We start from the raw sequence: 14,119 nt of genomic DNA, 5'->3' as shown, positions 1-14,119 counted from the left end.
CCTGGGGCAGAGACAGTGGACCAGGGCATCACACCAGGACCTGTGTTTCTTTTACAATGTGACGTGTTGCTTCGCTGATGGACACTTCATTTCCTGACACCCTCATAGCTAGGGGTGCTCATGTCAAATTCTAGCCAATGGGCCCTGGGGAAATGTTGGTGCCTATTCCAGGCCAGGCCCTTTCAGGCAGAAGGGTGCACCCCTGTTTTCTCTCTCTTTCCCACGGGCTGGGCTTCGGCCTGAAGGTGGGAGCTGGAGTGGCCAGGTGGACCACAGGTGTCAGCCTGTGTCATTTGGAGTCATGGTTGAGAGACCTGGGTCCCAAACGATGCCAGAGTTGCCATGTCAACCCAAACCACATAGTCGGACTGAAATGTATTCATTTCTATTTTGTTCAGGCACTATTATTTTGGGTCTCTGATAGTTAATCCTATTCTAAATAATGCAGGTGGTCAGCAAATGAGGCCAGAAGGAAGGGCTGGACACTGCAGTCACCAGGAACAACTGTGTCCAGATATTAGGATGGGCAAGGGCAGAGCTGAAGGCAGAGATGAGGTTGGAGCCTCCAAGGAGCAGCACGGTGCCAGTGTGGATGAGACTGAAGGAGCTGGAGGAGAGAGGGGACACAATGGAAGAACATAGCAGGTCGACGGGGTGAATACAAGCAGAGGGCTGTGCCCTCCATGAGGCAGGAAGTCATTGGAGGAATGTGAGCAGGACAATGACACCATCCTATTAGAGTTCTCACAGGACCTATCTGGCTGTTCAGTGGAGAACAGACTGTTGGGGACATAAATAGAATCAGGGTTCAGGTAGGAGGGAGAATAGGAAATTCAGGTAGAAAGGGAGGACCAGGGAGGCCAGGGAGGAGGGAGAACAGGGAGGCCAAGGAGGAGGAACCAGGAAGACTGGGTAGGAGGAACCAAGGAAACCAGGTAAACAAGAGAACCAGAGAGACCAGGTAGGAGCAAGGGCCAGGGAGACCAGGTAGGAGGCGAGGCCAGGTAGGAGGGAGAAGAGGGAGTCCAGGTAGGAGGGAGAAGAGGGAGTCCAGGTAGGAGACTAAGACAGAATTCCAAATGAGACATGACAGTGGCTCAGAGCGGGGTGGGAATTGTGGAGGTGACAACGAGCTAAATTCTGAACACATTTCAAAGGTAGTTTTCTTGGTCTGTTCAGGCTGCGATCATAAAATGCAATTGTACAAATAGGGAAACTGAGGCCCAAAACAGTTGAGTAATTCACTAAAGGCCACATAGTTTGTAAGTGGCAGAAACACGATTCAAACCTAGATTCCTGACTCCAAAGTGCGTCCTCCCTCTGTGACCCTGCGCTGCTGGAGAATGACAGCCCAGCAGCCCAGAAGAAAGGCTGATGCTCAGATGGATTCTGTGGATGGCTCTTGATTAGCTCCGAAGCACAAGGTCATTCAAACACCTTCTCCAACAATTTATTCTTCCCCAAGGACAAACACTACAAAGAGACAATTCTGAATTGTCAGAATGAGAACGTATTCCTTGTGGCAGAGGCCAAAATGCCACAAAATTCTCAGAAAATGAAGCACATTATGAAAATGAATGTGAATCTAAAAAGTCCTGGTAATCCCCTGTGCTCCTATCTGAGATTGTGTTGAATGCTTTGACATCTTCCCGCTGGAATTGTGCTGGTGACCACGTGTGCTCTCATCCTTGCAGAAGCAGTGGAGCCAACACGACTCCCCGGCAGCCTCGGGACAGTCCCCCGGGGAGGTGAAGCATTTCTGAGTCGCGAACAAAGGACCATTTTGTTCTGCAGAGAAGGGGCACGTCTTTATTTGACTAAGAAAGATTTGTGAAAGAGAAAATTGTATTTAAGTCATAACAATGTGAGGATGTTTTTAAATCTAAGGATTTAACTTTCTTCTTAGCTCCCCCAGACATTTTGTTTGTTTGTTTGTTTTTTAATATTTGAGACTACTAAGACACCCAGTGGTCAGAGCCAAGACAGGCCCAGCTGTGGGATTTGCTCCTAACCAGTGGTGCCTGCCTGGAGCGTTCTCCAGATGGAGCCCTGCCTGAATCCAGGTCTGAAATGTCTATTGCATCCTCTCTCAACCAGGGTTCCATGAGGACATAAGGCCCTCAGAGTCGATTTGAGTGGCTTTACCTCAGTTCGCCCGAGGGTGGTTGCAGCCAGCGCAATTTGCACAGGAGGGAGGCTCACTGGAGGAACATGGCAGCCCCAGGCATGACACGTGATGCCTCCTTCTCTCACCCCGCCAGGAAGCTCGGTGTGTTTGCAGCATCGGCAACCACAGGAGTAATTGTTCAGGGCTCATCAAAGTTAATCAGTAGGAAAACATAAGAGGCTCTTGCTTTGACTGCTTCAAGATAACAGGCCTGGAAACCCCAGTCAAAGTTCTCCTAGCGCTGGGTTAAAATGGGTCATGACATTTGTGGAGTGGGAAAGACAGTTTTTCTTGGAGATCTTGTTTGAAGGCCTGGATCTTTTGTTATTAATGATTTAGAAGAAAAGATACAACTTCTTCCTTGTTCATCTTTCTTAATGCTGTCAGATCACGAAACAGAACTTACCAATGTGCAGGGAATATTTTGAAGCAGGACTTTATTTTTCACTTAGCATGTGGGATCAGATGACCATTCCTTTGGTCTTTTCATTCATTGTTTGGAACGTGAGCTGCTGGGGAGCAGTAGGGGCTTGCAGGGGCCATCTCCTGGTTTGTCCCAAGCGGTCTTTGGTTTGGAGTTGGATTCCCACACAACAGCCACTCGTTCACTCACCAGCACATCACCACCCTGGGGTAAATGTCAGCTCCATTTTTCATTTTCTTTATTGGTTACTCAGCATCTCTCATGTGCCTTCTCCGCAGGAAGTCTGGGGTGCTCCCTTGCAGGGCTTTGAGGTCTGCCTGGGAGAACAAGCCCAGGAGCTCTCAACCCAGGCAGGGATGGGCCTGGTGCCCAGCTGTCCCTGGCCTGGCCGCGGCCTCTGCTGCTCTGCTCTGCTGCGGGGCCTGTTCAGCCTGACCTCATTTGAACTGCCTGGATTTCAGTTTCTTTAACTGAAAAGTCCCTAGCAAGTGGCTGGTCTAGAAGAACTTCCAGAATTCTGAGCAATCTTGCCCTGGAAGTGAATGTGGCTGCTGTCTGGCCTCCCCACCCTGAGGCGGCTTCCGCAGGGCCTGCCCCTTTCCAGCCGTGCAACTCGTATACCATCATCCATTGATCCTCAGAGAGAAGCGGCCAGCTGAAGCCAAGCCACGGTCCCCTCCTTCAAGGTTTCAGTTTAACCCCTTCATCCCAAGTAGAGACAGGCCCCACAGGCCCTTGTGCCCCGAATCCACAGAGCCGGTGCCTGCCACTTTACATTTGCACAGCCCTAGACCAGCCAGACATCCAAAGCAGGTTCGTTGGCATAATTTAAAATGCTCTTGTGCCCACAAAGATTTGAGAATAACCAGATGACAGTGGGGCCTCATCTATGGCTTGGTGCCAGAAATAATAAAGTGCATGTCCCTAGTTTTCCATCAAGGCAAAGAAAATGACTTTGGAGGAGCAACTCACCGATGGTTCTGGAAACTCCCCTTGGGTGCTCCCTGACAATCCTGCTCGTGGGAAGTGTGCTGAGGCCAGGCACAGGGCAGGGGCATGCAGGGGCCAGGCATGGCAGCCAATGCCAGGCACAGGACAGGAGCGTGCCAAGGCTGAACACGGGACAGGGGCGTGCCAAGGCTGAGCACGGGACAGGGGCGTGCCAAGGCTGAGCACGGGACAGGGGCGTGCCAAGGCTGAGCACGGGACAGGGGCGTGCCAAGGCTGAGCACGGGACAGGGGCGTGCCAAGGCTGAGCACGGGGCAGGGGCGTGCCAAGGCTGAGCACGGGACAGGGGCATGCCAAAGCTGAGCGTGGGACAGGGGTGTGCCAAGGCTTAGCACGGGACAGGGGTGTGCCAAGGCTGAGCACGGGACAGGGGCGTGCCAAGGCTGAGCACGGGACAGGGGTGTGCCAAGGCTGAGCACAGGACAGGGGCGTGCCAAGGCTGAGCACAGGACAGGGGTGTGCCAAGGCTGAGCACAGGACAGGGGCGTGCCAAGGCTGAGTATGGGACAGGGGCATGCCAAGGCTGAACATGGGACAGGGGTGTGCCAAGGCTGAGCACGGGACAGGGGCGTGCCAAAGCTGAGTATGGGACAGGGGCATGCCAAGGACAGGCACACAGGTGTTTATCACACACACACAAGTGCCTTTGGGAGAACAACCTGGAAGCATGCCCCTGTAGGCACCGCAGGGTCGCCTCAGCTCATCAACTTAGCAAACAGTCGCTGAGCACCTACGATGCCTTGGGCTGTCTGGCTTCAGATACAGAGTGGATGAGAAAAGTCCCTGACCACAAGGGTCTCATGTCCAGAAATAGGCCCACTCCAGGGCAGCCGGGCATGCTGTGGCAGGGTAGGGATAAAGCGTCAGGAGCTCACATGGAAGAGCGAGTAGAAGGAGAGAGGAAGAGAGAGGGGAAGAGAGAGAGACAGGGACAGACAGGGAGGGAGGAAGAGAGACAGAGATGGAGGAAAAGAGAGAGACAGAGATAGAGACAAGGAGGAAGAGAGACATTCACAGAGACAGAGAGATGGAGGGAGGAAGAGAGATGAGAGAGGGACAGAGATGAAGAGACAGAGAGGAGGAAAGACAAGGGTAGAGGGAGAGAGAGAAAAACAGAGGGAGGAAGAGAGAGAAGCCGTTCAGCCCGGGAGAAGGTTTAAGGTGGGCCTGGAGAATGAGTCTGTGTTTTGCACACAGGGCGAAGGGGTGTCTGGGCCCCATTCTTGAGGCCAGATCTTCCTGCACGTAGCCTGCTGGGCACTGATCACAAATGGTGCCCGGACAGAGCACTCCTCTGAAGCCCACAGGCAAAGTCCTGGAAGCTGGGAGGAAAACAGAAAAGGCAGCGAGGGTAGGGAGCCCAGCCTGGGAACGGGGAGCAAAGAGCAGCGAGAACTGGGCACAGGAATGCCCGGGGGAGGGGCCGCACTGGCCACTTTGGCACCAGAGTCCTCCTCTAGCTCCACAACCAGTGACCCTAAAGGCAGGTCATGTGAGGCAAACATGGTCACAGGGGCCTCTGTTTGGAGGGGGATTTAGGAGCCATTTGTGAACGGGAAGCCTCACCACAGCCATGCCTGCTCCTGTGTCTGAGGTCTCAGCCGGTCCCTCATCTGGGAGAAATCGCAAGCTCATGTTGTTGAAATCTTACGCAGAGAGCAGGACCATGATCTGTTCAAAGAGCCATGCTGAATTTCTCACTGGATAAAACCCTGACCAGAAGAGCAGAAACTGTAAGATGCTTACAAGGAAACACAGGCGTAAACTGTCATGACCTTGCCTCAGGCCATGGTTCCTTAGATACGCCACCAAAAGCACAAAAGTAACAACAAAAAACAATGGAGAAGTTGGGCCTCATGAACATTAAAAAACTTTTCTGCTCCAAAGCACACTCTTCAGAGAACGAAAAGACAACCCAAAGAATGGGAGAAAATATCTGAAATCACATGTCTGATGAGGATCTGGTATCCAGATATAGAGAACTCTTCAACTCAATAATAAAAAGACCAATAGCCCCATTAAAAGAAAGGGGTGAAGGATTTGAACAGGCATTACTCCAAGGAGTACACAAATAGCCACAGGCACAGGGAACATGCTCCACCTCTGGGTCTCTGTGTGGCACTGCTGGGCACGGCGTGTGTCCCAGGACTCGCAGACTGCCAGGGTGCAGGGAGGCAGGCGCTGCCTGGTGCCTGGCCAGATGTTTCTCTCCTTCTTCCTCCCTGGGTGGCCATGCACCCTGGCTGGGGTGTGTCAGGGTGGATCTGAGCCAGCTGTGGGGGCAGGTGGCTCTGCAGGGGTCCACGAAGGTTTGCGGGGCTTCCTGCACCTGATCTGTCTCTCATGGGCACGGCACGGCCGCCTTTAGTCCAGGAGGGTTTGTGGGGCTTCCTGCACCTGACGCATCTCTCATGGGCATTGCACAGCCACCTTTAGTCCTGCCTGGTTGTCCACAGTTGGATGATCACTTTCTGTGACCTCTACCCTGGCAGGAAGGGGGAGGAACAGTGAAGGGAAGAATAAACACGCTCCACAATGAGGAAAGTTTACAATCCTTGCTTGCAGTGGTACGCACACTTTTTTGCTCTCTAAGCACAGTAACCTGCCTGGGCTCCACGTCCTCACTGGCCAGTGACCACCCTGCTGCACCTCCAGGACCAGCTCTCACCACACACCCTCCTGAGCAACAGAGGAGGTCTGCAGGTCACTGCCTCCTCCACAGTGAGACAGCAGGCTCAGTCACGCTGGGTGCTTCTCTTCCTAGAGTCTCACCTCAGAAACTCACTACAAAAATGAGCTTATCCTGAAGAGAGCACTGTGTGGGTAGTGGCGAGGGGGCATCTGTGTGTGCACCCCTGTGAATGTTCCGTGTGGTATATGTATCTCTATGCGTGTGAGTGTGTGTGATGTGTGTGGCACATGTGCGATATGTGTGTATGAATGTGTGGTGCATCTCTGGTGTGTGTCTGTACATGTGTGTGATGTGTATGTATGTGTGTGCCGTGTGTCTGGTGTGTGTGTGATTTGGTATGTGGTTTGTGTACATGTGCGTGTGTCTGGTGTGTGTGTGATATGGTATGTGACTTGTGTACACATAGGTGACACGTATGTGTCTGAGTACATGTGTAGGGCGTGTACATATCTATGATATGTACTGTGTGATGTGTACATTTTGGGGGTGTGTGGTTTGTGTGTGTATATATGTTTGTGTAATGTGGTGGATGTGTGCACATGGGTGACATGTATATGTCAGAGTATGTGGTGTGTGTGCATGTGTGTGTGGTGTGTGTGTGCATGTGTGGGGATGTGTGGTGTGTATGTGCATGGTGTGTGTGCATGTGTAAATATGTGGTATAAATGTGTGTATGCATATAATGTGTGCATATGTGTGATGTATATGTGTGCATACAGTGTGTGCATATGTGTGAATGTGTGGTATGTATGCATATGATGTGTCAATGTGGGTGAATATCTTATGTGTATGTGCGTGTGTTGTGCAAGTGTGTATGTATGTGTGGTGTGTATTGTGTGGTGTGTATGTGCATGCTGTGTGTGTACAGATATGTGGTGTGTGTGCATCTGTGCATGTGTGTATGCATATGGTGTGTGTACACGTGGTGTGTATGTGCATGGTGTGTGTGCATGTGTGGATATGTGCTGTATGTTTGCATGTGGAGTGTGTATGTGTGTCATGTGCTTTTATGTATGTGTGGTGTGCATGTGTGTGGTGTGTGCATGCATGCGTATATGTGGTGTGTGCAGGTGTGTGGTTTTTGTGCATGTGTGAATGTATGTGTGGTGTGTGTACGTGGTGCCTATGTGCATGGTGTGTGCATGTGTGGATATGTGATGTGTGGGTGTGTGGTGTGTATGCATGTGGCGTAGGTGTGTGAGTGGATATGTGATGTTTGTGCATGTGTGGTGTGTATGTGTGTATGCGTGGTGTGTGTAGTGTGTATGCCTGTGTAGTGTGTATGTGTGTATGCATGTGTGTGGCTATGTTCTCTGTGTGTGGTGTGTGCATGTGTATATGTATGTGTAGTGCACATGTATGTGGTATGTATGTGGTGTGTATGTATGTATGTGGATATGTGGTGTGTGTGTTGCATATGTGTGCAGTGTGTGTGCTTGTGTGGATGTATGTGTTGTGTGTATATGTGATGTGTGTGCTTGTATGTCATGTGCATGTATGTGGTGTATATGTGCATGGCATGTGTCTGGATATGTGGTATGTGTGGACGTGTGTGTGGTGTGTGTGTGTGTCCATGTGTGTATGTGTATATTGTGTGTGGTGTGTGTGCATATGTGTGGAAATGTGTGTGTACACGTGTCTGGTATGTATATGTGTAGTGTTTGTGCATGTGTGGATATGTGGTGTGTGTGCATGTGTGGGTGTGTGTATGTGTGTGGTATGTGTAGGTGTGTGCGCATGTGTGTATGTGTGTGATGTGTACATGTGTATGGTGTGTGCATGTAGGTGTGGTGTGCATGTGTGGCATGTATGTGTGTGGCGTGTGTGCATGTGTATGTATATGTGTGGTATTTGTATGGTGTGTAGTGTGTGCATGTGTGTGTATGTATGTGTGGTGTGTGTGGTAGATGTGTATGTGTGTGGATATGTGGTGTGTACATGTGCATGTGTGTGTGTAGGTGTAGTTTGCATGTGTGTGGTATGTATGTTGTGTGTGCATGTGTGGTGTGTGTGTGGTATATGTGTATGTGTGTGGATATGTGGTGTGTGTGTACATGTGTGGTGTGTGTATGCGGGGGTGGTGTGCATGTGTGTGGTGTGCATGTGTGGTATGTATGTGTGCTGATGTGTGCATGTGTGTATGTATGTGATGTGTATGTGTAAGGTGTGTGTGTGTAGTGTGGGTGATGTGTGTGGTGTGTGTGTGATGTGTATGTGCATGGGGTGTGTGCATGTGTGTAGATATACGGTGTGTGTGTAGTGTGTGTGTGGTGTGTGTGTGTGATGTGTATGTGCATGGGGTGTGTGCATGTGTGTAGATATAGGGTGTGTGTGTGTGTAGTGTGTGTGTGATGTGTATGTGCATGAGGTGTGTGCATGTGTGTAGATATATGGTGTGTATGTGTGTGGTGTGTGTGTGTGGTGTGTGTGTATGTGTGTGGTGTGTATCTGGGTAGTGTGCGTGCATTTGTGTATGTTGAGTGTGTCTGTGCATGTGTGTTTCCAAGTCTCTCGCCAGCTGTTCCGATGTAGCATCTGTGGCCATACTTGGGCCTGCATTGCCTGCTGTGAATTGCGTCTAGCTGATGCTGAGCCTCCCCAGGTGCTGGTTCAAACAGAACCCAATAGGGAGCCTTTGGTCACTTCTGTTTGGTTTTTAAATGGAAGATAGAGACCGAAATTTCATGCAGGCCTTGAGGCAGTCAGTGCATGGAAACTACTCACAAAAAAAGCTTGGAACTTGGAGTTAGCTTGGGCCCATATCATTCACTTAGCAGCAGTGACCTTGAATGAGTTGCATTTAAGCTTCTTGGAGGTCTTCTGTTTGTAGAGTGGGGATAATGAGATCTGCACCACTGGGTGACAAGGGTCCCTCAGACAACAACACATCCAAAGCTTCTGTGTGACAGACAGTAACCGTTTCCAGGAAGGTGTGAAAGGGCAGGTCCTCTGCACCACCCCACATGCCAGCTCAGAAACCCCAAGGAATCATAATCACGATCAACAGCCTCCCAGGCTGCCCGGCACACGTGCCCTTTCCAGTGTGAGGCTCATAGCCTTTTCTGAAAACCAGAAATCTCCAGAAAGTAAGGGTTTGCCAAGCAGGATGACTGGATTATAAACTGGGATGTAAATTCCAAAAGGGCAGGGATTTTTTATGTGTTTTCCATGACTGTGTCCTAGTACTTACTTAGAACACCACCACATAGTAGGTACTCAACAAATAGCACTCATGGTAGGCACTCAACACATAATACCCACAGCAGGTACTCAACAAACAGCACCACATAATTGGCACTCAACAAGAAGAACCACATAGTAACTCAACAAGCAGGATCACATAGAAGGAACTCAAGAAATAGTACTACATAGTAGGTCCTCAATAAATATTGTTGAATAAATACATGTTAATTAAAAGGAGAAGAGTGCCCCCTAAAGAAAGCAAAACTTTCCATCTCCTTCAGCCTTGTGGCACTTATTTCTACAGAAATAATTGCAATGCTAACTACAGTCTTTCTTAACAATGCACTAAATTAGGCCCTGATGGACCATGACTGAATTACATGTGATTAGAGTTCTTCCAGGTTCGCACTGACCTCCCAAAAGGATTCAGTTGCACTTATTTTTGAAGTATTTCTAATAATTCAGATTTTTAGTAGCAAAATCAGACCAACCAATCCTGTGTGTGTGGTGTGTGGCTTGTATATGTGGTGTGTGTGGTGTGTGGTATGTGTATAGTGTTTGTGTTGTGTGGTGTGCACATTGTATGTGGGGTATGTATTGTGTGGTGTGTAATGTGTGTGGTGTGTGGGTGTGTGTGGTGTGTGGTATGTGTGTGTGTGTATGGTGTATGGTGTGTGTGGTGTGTGGTATGTATGTGTGTGTATGGTGTATGGTGTGTGTGGTGTGTGTATTGTATTTGTTTTGCATGGTATGTGCATTGTATGTGTGATGTGTGTATGTAGGTGTGTGGTGTGTGATGTGTGGTGTGGTATGTGCATGTATGTGGTGTGTAGTGTATATGTATGTATGTGTGTGGTGTGTGTATAGTGTTTGCGTTGTGACGTGTGTGTTGTGTGATGTGTGTATGTGTGTAGTGTGTGATGTTTGTATGTGTGTGAGGTGTGCTCTGTATATAGTGTGTGTTGTGTGGCGTATGTATTGTATTTGTAGTGTGTATGTACGTATGTGGTGTGTGATGTGTATGGTGTGTGGTGTGTGTGTACAAAGCTCCCGCTTCTCCCAGGTCTACCCAGGAAGCCGCTCCTCATCTCTGCAGTGGGGTGACCGCTCTGTGGCAGGTGGTGGGGTGGTCTCTCTGTCAGGCAAGTGTGGTGGCCATTCTGTCCGGGGTGCAGTGGGGTGACCATTCTGTCTGGGGTGCAGTGGGGTAGCCTCTCTGTTGGGGTGCAGTGGGGTAGCCTCTCTGTTGGGGTGCAGTGGGGTAGCCTCTCTGTTGGGGTGCAGTGGGGTAGCCTCTCTGTTGGGGTGCAGTGGGGTAGCCTCTCTGTTGGGGTGCAGTGGGGTAGCCTCTCTGTTGGGGTGCAGTGGGGTAGCCTCTCTGTTGGGGTGCTGTGCAGCGACCTCTTGGGGTGCAGTGTGGTGGCCACTCTGTCAGGGTGTGGTGGGGTGGCCACTCTGCTGGGGTGATGTGGGATGGCCTGTCTGTTGGGGTGTGGTGCAGACACCTCTGTTGGGGCATGGTGGGGTGGCCTCTTTGTCGGGGTGCAGTGGGATAGCCGTTCTGAAGGGGCACAGTGCAGTGGCTGCTCTGTCTGGGGACTGGTGGGGTGGCCACTCTGTCCGGGCACAGTGGGGTGGCCGCTCTGTTGGGGTGCAGTGCGGTGGCCACTCTGTCTGGGAGCTAGTGGGGTGGATGCTATGCCCAGGCGTGGGGAGGTGGCCACTCTGTTAGGGTGCGGTGGGATGGCCTCTCTACTGAGGTGCTGTGCGGTGACCTCCCTGTCAGGGCGTGGTGGTGCGGTCCCTCTTTCTGGGGGCTTATGGGGGGCACGCTCTGTGGGGGTGCAGTGGGGTGGCCACTCTGTCGGGGGTGCGGTGCAGTGACCATTCTTGGGGCTGGTGGAGTGGGCTCTGTTGGGGCTGGTGGGGTGGCCTCTCTATCGAGACGGATGCAGTGGCCTCTCTGTCAGGGCACGGTAGGGTGGTCGCTCTGTTGGGACGCGGTGCGGCGGCTGCTCTGTCGGTGCGCGGTGTGGTGGCTGCTCTGTTGGGGTGCAGTGGAGTGGCTGTGTGGTGAGGTGGGGTGGTGCCGATGCCCGGATGTCACAGCAGCACCCCACATTGTGAAGCAGCGCCTGCGTCACCGTCACTCTGACTGCCGTGGCTGCTGCCGCCTGCAGCTGCCGGAGGAGGGTGAGTGGGGCCCCCAAACACACTTTCTGCCCTTGCGCGCTCCGGCCACTCGCCCCTGTGCGGGAGCCGGTGCCGGCCTGGTGCACAGCAGGTGTGCAAACCATTTACCCACCCACATCCCCTCTCACCCTATCCCGTGCTCCATGGCGAGCTCAGGGCAGGGGTCCCTCTCCCTCCAAGTCCTGGTTGCAAGCCCATAGCCCCCTGCTTGGAGGAGCACGGGGTTCATCGCCCCCACCAGGGGCCAGGCAGGGTGCTGGCCACTCATCCTGGGAGCTGATGGCCATCGTCCTAAATGGAGCCACAGGATGAGGAGCTGGGTCTGACCCAAAGCAGGCTCCTGGCGTGGCCCTTACACACCGCAGCTGGCCCTGGGACTCGGCCTCGGGATGGGGCCTCACAGCCAGGCGGCCCTGAGCTTTCCTCCTTACCTGCTGATCCTCCGAATTATCCTCTGTGGGCTCTATTTCATAGTATTTTGTACCAAAACCACGTTTTTTAAGAAGGGAAATACGTGAACATCCCCTACATGATAGATGCAGCGCCATGTGGGAAAGGAAAGCCACCCCTGATGGCGGCTCCGGTGCCTCCATGGCTCTGTGAGCCTCACTGTTCCCCGCACTTCCCCTCCCCGTAGCGATGCTTTACTGGGGCTGGCAGATACTGGGATGCATTCCAAAGCAAGGCCATGGGCCTTCTTGGAGATCCCCAAGATCTCCGAGACAGACACTATCCCTGTGGGATGGCTGAGGGCTCTTATTCAAATCCTGTTCTATCTGCAGACGTCGGGAAGCTCAGGAAGGCCTACCCTGCCCTCAGCAAGTGCACCTGGACGTCTGGGAAGCTGACGCCCCCCGCAAATCCACCTTTGGGCCTTGGCTCTAGGGGGTGACCCTTGCACATCAGGGAATCATCAACCTAATTGTCATGAGCCTATTTCACATTGCACACCTGTACCAAAACATCTCATGTACCTCACAAACATATACGCCTACCATGTACGCAAAAATAATAATAATAGTAATCACATGCTTCTTTCCTCAATTTTCAAGCAAGCACAATGCTATTCTCTGTGATGGTTAATACTGAGTGTCAATTTGATCGGATTGAAGGATGACAAGTATTGTTCCTGCGTGTGTCTGTGAGGGTGTTGCCAAAGGAACTAAACATTTGAGTCCATGGACTGGGAGCGGCAGACCCACCTCAATCTGGGTGGACACCATCCAATCTGCTGCCAGCGTGGCTAGGATAAAGCATGCAGAAGAACGTGGAAGGACTAGACTGGCCTCATCTTTCTCCCATGCTGGATGCTTCCTGCCCTCAAACATCAGACTCCACGTTCTTCACCTTTGGGACTCTTGAACTTACACCAGTGATTTGCCAGGGGGCCTCGGGCCTTCAGGCACATACTGAGGGCTGCACTGTCAGCTTCCCTACTGTTGAGGCTTTGGGATTTGGACTGGCTTCCTTGCTCCTCAGCCTGCAGACGGTCTGTTGTGGGACTTCAACTTGTGATCATGTGAGTCAATTCCCCTAATAAACTCCTCTTAATTTATTCATCTGTCCTATTAGTTCTGTACCTTTAGAGAACCCTGACTAATACATTCTCTTACAATAACGAATCAAGCACCTGGGGTCTGGAATCCAATAGTTTCAGCAAAGGCACCCAGTGCCCAAGCAAGTCAAGTGAGGCCCGTGTTCCAAAGCTCCTCACCTGTGTACCCTCCCTCCCTTAGGCATGTACAAAATTATATCCAATTGTCTCCAAGAGACAGTCAGGGAGAGCTGAACCATACATCGATGATACTAATGCACTGCTCATTTTGTTAGGTACCATGACGCTATGTTTACAAAATTAACTTCTGAAGATAAATTGGAGTATTACAGGTAAAATGGTATATCTGGGATTGGCTGGAAAATATTCCTAAAAAATAAAAAGAAGTGATAGGTAGATAGAATAAGATCGATGAAATATTGAGAATGATTGAAGGTGGGCAATGGATACCTGAATTTATTATGCTGTTCCTCTTTTTCTGAGTATATTTAAAATTTTAAAACAGAGTTAAAAAGCGGTAGGTCACGCATCTAAGACAATAGAAACTGCCCCCCAGGGCTGTCTCCGATAGTGGTCGACATGCATCCTGAAACGAACAAAATAAAATTCCACACCCCCAATTTTTTTCTAAGTAAAATATAGTCATTTTAGAAAAGGTAGAAAATACAACAAAACCAAACAAAAGGAAAGTAAAGTAAGCAACCCTAAATCTTACTGCCACTGGGAAAGCTCTGGTGTCTATCCTTCCAGACTTCTCCCCTGAGAATATGTCCAGAGAAGTTTGTTCTTCTTACAAAAATGGCATCAGGGGCCGGGCGCAGTGGCGCACACCTGTAATCCCAGCACTTTGGGAGGCTGAGGCGGGTGGATCGCCTGAGGTCAGGGGTTCAAGACCA

This window comes from Rhinopithecus roxellana, chromosome 17 (genome assembly GCF_007565055.1).
Source record: "Rhinopithecus roxellana isolate Shanxi Qingling chromosome 17, ASM756505v1, whole genome shotgun sequence".
Classification (NCBI taxonomy): domain Eukaryota; kingdom Metazoa; phylum Chordata; class Mammalia; order Primates; family Cercopithecidae; genus Rhinopithecus; species Rhinopithecus roxellana.
Note: the sequence above shows the minus strand (reverse complement) of the source record.